The sequence below is a fragment of the Trichechus manatus genome, unplaced genomic scaffold (assembly GCF_000243295.1).
Source record: "Trichechus manatus latirostris isolate Lorelei unplaced genomic scaffold, TriManLat1.0 scaffold00131, whole genome shotgun sequence".
Lineage (NCBI taxonomy): Eukaryota > Metazoa > Chordata > Mammalia > Sirenia > Trichechidae > Trichechus > Trichechus manatus.
Window position 1 is genome coordinate 5,555,905 of NW_004444067.1, and position 4,890 is coordinate 5,560,794.

Below are 4,890 nucleotides of genomic sequence, written 5' to 3' on the forward strand. Positions count from 1 at the left end.
GAGATGAACCATCCAGCTGAGCCCTTCCTGAATCCCTGACCCAAAGAATTGTCAACAAAATGAACAGTCATTTAAGCTACTAAGTTTGGGGGTGATTACTTACACAGTGAGGGAGCCCTGGTGGTGCAACGGTTAAGTGCTCGGCTGCTAAATCGAAACGTTGGTGGTTCATACCCACCCAGCTGTTCCACTGGAGAAAAGACCTGGCAATCTGCTTCTATAAAGATTATAGCCCAGAAAACCCTACGGGGCAGTTATACTCTGTCATACGGGGTCTCTAGGAGTCGAAATTGACTCTATGGCACCTAACAACAACGACAACAACAGTGATACATAACCAGAACGTAGCTTTTTAGCAAGGATTCTAGCATAATAAAACTAATTGCTATACTGTACTGTCATCCAGCAGGAAACCTCCTAAACAAAACTTTTGGTGTAGGAGGAGAAAAGGTCATTTTTTTATACACCAGCTACTTAAAAATTCTCAAAAACAAATAAGTGTTTACTCACATCTCCTGCTCCTGTTGAACATAAGGAAATTGTCAGTTTGAAAAGTTGTTATTTTGTGAATTGAGAAGCAGTTTGATTCTCTTCTAATGGGTAAAATAAGCCCTGTTATTCTTCTCTATTAAATTTTGTGCAATTAGTCTTAAGAGTACCGAATACCTTTTCCTTTTTCCAGATTATACTAAATGGATTTTGCAATATTATTGTATATGGCATACCGGAGTAGATTCTGATTAAAACCATTTTTTTTTTTTTTTTATGCAGTGAAATTCAGCTCTAAGAAGGTAATAAGGTATTTCAGAGAATGACTCAGCTGGATTTATTTAATGGTGCTCTCTAAACCTTCAAAGCAGTTACAATTTTCAACTGATGAACAAGAGAGTTCCTATCCTTAGGTTAAGACCAGGGTTTTTTTTCAGACACACCTGAGTTACGGATAAAATGGATGGGAGTATCAGGGGGCATCAAAGTGGAAGGATCCCTTGGGCCTGAAAGCAATGTTATCTGAGTTCTTCAGAGGAACTATTGCTGGGTCATGGTTCAGAGTAGCTGTCTCCAGTCTCAAAAATGGGGCCAGTGGTGGCCCGGTGGTAGAATTCTCACCTTCCATGCGGGAGACCCGGCTTCAATTCCTGGCCAATGCTTCTCATGTGTGGCCACCATGTCTGTCAGTGGAGACTTCTGTGTTGCTGTGATGCTGAAAAGGTTTCAGCAGAGCTTCCAAACTAGGACAGACTAGGAAGACAGGCCTGGTGATCTACTTCTGAAAAATAAACCAATGAAAACCCTAGAGATCACAACAGTCTGATCTCGTTGTGCGTGGGGTCACCATGAGCGTGGAGGAGGGGCGACTCTATAGCAGCTTACAACAACAAATGCTTAACAGGGCAGGGTGAGAAGAAAGTACAAAAGAGTAATGGGTAGTAGAGACTGAGGCCAGGAGGAAGGATGAAAAATGCATACTGCAAAAGAGAGATATGCAAGAATTACCTTAAACCCACTGCCGTGGAGTCGATTCCGACCCATAGCAACCCTGTGGGACAGAGTAGAATTGCCCCATAGTGTTTCCAAGGCTGCAGATCTTTATGGAAGCAGACTGCCACATCTTCCTCCCTTGAAGAATTACCTTAGGCAATAAAATATTATTATATGGATATATGAGGAATAAATGAATGAACAAATGAGAAAGGCAAGTTATGCTGGATCCAAGGGCTGTGAGACCTCCCAGAGATGAACTATGGCTCATTGTTGTCCAGGAGTCAAAAGCAGCTCCAGTGAATGTTCTAATGAGGTAGTTTCCTTATCATTGTTGTTAGCTGCTGTCAAGTCGGCCTCTGACTCATGGCGACCCCATAATTCTTTGTGATCCCTAGTGTTCTGATTGGCTCATTCTCAGAAGTAGATCACTAGACATTTCTTCCTAGTCCGTCTTAGTCTGGAAGCTCTGCTGAAACCTGCTTAGCATCACAGCAGCATGGAAGCCTCCACTGACAAATGGGCGGTGGCTACACATGAGGTACACTGGCTGGGAATCGAACCCAGGTCTCCTGCATGGAAGGCTAGAATTCTACCACTGAACCACCACTGCCTCCTCAGTTTCCTTACTATCTCCTCTGAAACGGTCTCTCCCTCTCTTTTGCTTACACTTCCTGTTCATCCTACTCCAGAATGGAGGTCTGGCTGAGCGCGCTCATGGCCATCTGGCTGAGTGGGCAATATGGTGCACAGCATTGAGTGAAGTGTTGTACCAAGTGTTGTACCAAATACAACTGGGACAGCAGCCTCACTTAGGGCCAGACTATCTTTTCTTGGCATGTGTGCTGACACAACAGGCTCATGGTCACAAGGACCATAAAAAGGAGCTGTCCAGTGAAGTAGGAGGGGTAGCTCAAGTTGGGTACACAAAAGGTAGTCTGTGCTCTTTATACCAATCATGATGCTCTTGTCTGCGGTGCTGGCAATGTGCCGTGCATTGAGAGGAGATATACCTCTGGGGTTTGGCAAATGACTCCATGATAAATAGTTTCTACCTTATTTTATCAAACTGACACTCACCAGACACACATTGGTCAGAACATCACTATGGCCATTCTTGGGAGTAAGGTAGAAGGTGCCTGGTGACTAAAATGTACTAACACAAACATCCATCCTACACAGTTAACTTTTCCACAGCCCAGTTACCAGACCACTCACAACCACCACAGCTGAAGGGCAAGGTGCTCTTGTTGTAAACTGGGGAAGCAGTCTCTGAGGGGACAAAAAGTCACTTCTAGGAAAAGTGGTCTGCAGTTGTGTTGGGTTTTGAAGAAAATCACCCATAGTGGGCATTTGCATAGAATTTCTCTTAATGGGCAGCTAGGTGATTTGAAAGCCACAGACATGTGCACATTTGAGTGGCTATCACAGGGCCATTACACCCTAATGGAAATGAAGCTGCAAATGCTTCACTTCTAGTTCCTCAGCAGCTTCTGGAGTTAACAAATAAAAACAAACCTACTGAAAACCTAATTTTCACAGATTGCAAAAGACATTTCAAAAACGGGAATGAAATGTTATTTGGTGTTCTGAAAGTACAGTGCTTTGGTGGTATGCTAACCGAGGAGTTTCCACAGCCTCATCAGACAAGAAATTGGAACTCTACCATATTATACTTCCATAAAGGCCAAACTGTTGTCCGCATTTAAAGGATGACAGGGCATTTTGATGAATCTGATGCTTATCTCAGATACTAGGTGAGCACCCAGCTACGCTTGCCTTTAAAGCATTCTCTCCAATGAGGCTCTCTCCACTCTCATGTGTTTTACCTTTGAGTGATGTGTTACTGCTAAAGGAACAAAGAGTCCAAGCAAAATGTTCCTTCTATGTCTATGTGTATGTACGCACAGGCTTAGCTAACACACGACTAAAGCATTTCCCTTGCACTGGCCAAATATATGCTCACCTATGGAAATACAAGGTCGTTGGCATCAAGGGCAAGGAAAAAGAGAAATACAACAGTAGCAATTCAGGAAAGCGGTAACTGGCATTTCCTCTCTTTCTGTTTGGTAAATGAGCTCCATTTGATTGAGCAAGCAACACGATTTTACTGAGTCTACAAATTAGTACACTGCTGGGTATGTCATATGGAATAGTCAACTTGTATAAACTATGGCTGGTCACATCTTCATGGAGTCTCTAAGCTAGAAGAGTAAGTATGATTAACACTTGAGAAAGGGAAACAATCCTTAATATGTGGTATAGACTTGTACTGGGATAAGAGTGCCATTCAAATTTCATGTCCTTCCCAGACCTCAGAATGTGACCTTATACAGAAATAGGGTTGTTGCAGATGTAAATAGTTGAGTTAGGATCAGGTCATACCGGACCAAGGTGGGCCCTTAGTTCAATATGACTGATGTCTTTATAAAGACGAGGAGAAGAGACACAGACACACAGAAGGAAGATCGCCGAGAGGACAAAGGCAGATTTTGGAGTGATCTGGCCACAAGCCAAGGAACAACTGGAGCTACCAGAAGCTGGAAGAGGCAAGGAGGGATCCTCCTACTCCCCTAGAGTGTTCAGAGAGAACGTGACCCTGTCCCCACCTTGATTTTGGGCTTCTAGCTTTGATAACTGTGAAGGAATAAATTCCTGGTTTTTGGTCATGCAAGTTTGTGGTAATTTCTTATGGCAGCCCTAGGAAACTAATAAAAAAAAAAAAAAAATCAATCTTGTTGCTGTCGAGTTGATTGCAACTCATAGTGACCCTACCAGACAGAGCAGAACTGCCCCATAGGGTTTCCGAAGCTATAATCTTTACTGAAGCAGACTGCTACATCTTCCTCCTGCAGAGCAGCTGGATTTGAACTGCCAACCTTTCAGTTAGCAGTGTCTCAGGAAAAGACAACTTTCAGTGCCATCAGTAAGATAGAGGCATAATATTCTGACAGTGCTATCTAATTTTAATCTGGATTCTATATATTTGAGAAAAACATGTTTTTCCTCAGTGGTCAAAACTGGGATGTGAAATCATATGCCCCAAGGGGTCTTGACCAAGTGACCATCTGCACTCCTCAAAATACACATACACTCAGAAAGAGTGCTGTCTAGGTGCTGTTGCAAACGAGATTTTTTTGCAAGATAGACAAAATACTGAAAGTATCTTGTGACCATGATCTAAGTATCCTGTGAAACTATCTGTAATTACTAACTATACTACTAATAATCAGTAACTAATCAGAGTGAGATTATTACAATATTCATTGATATTCTTGTAAGCGTCCTCCCTAGGGTTTGGTTCCTCTTTTTACCCCATAAGAATACTTTTAAAACGAAACAACCTGGGACTACCGGGTTTTATTTTCAATGGGTTACGTAGTTCCCCAGTTGCAATTGTATCAAATC

General features: G+C 42.6%; 1 non-coding gene across 1 annotated transcript; it reads right to left on the reverse strand.

Annotated features, from left to right (window-relative positions):
* Positions 1 to 2,024: 2,024 nt before the first annotated feature.
* On the reverse strand, positions 2,025 to 2,095 carry TRNAG-UCC (transfer RNA glycine (anticodon UCC)). Its single transcript has one exon. It is a non-coding gene; the product is annotated as a tRNA-Gly (tRNA).
* Between the last annotated feature and the right edge of the window lie 2,795 nt (positions 2,096 to 4,890).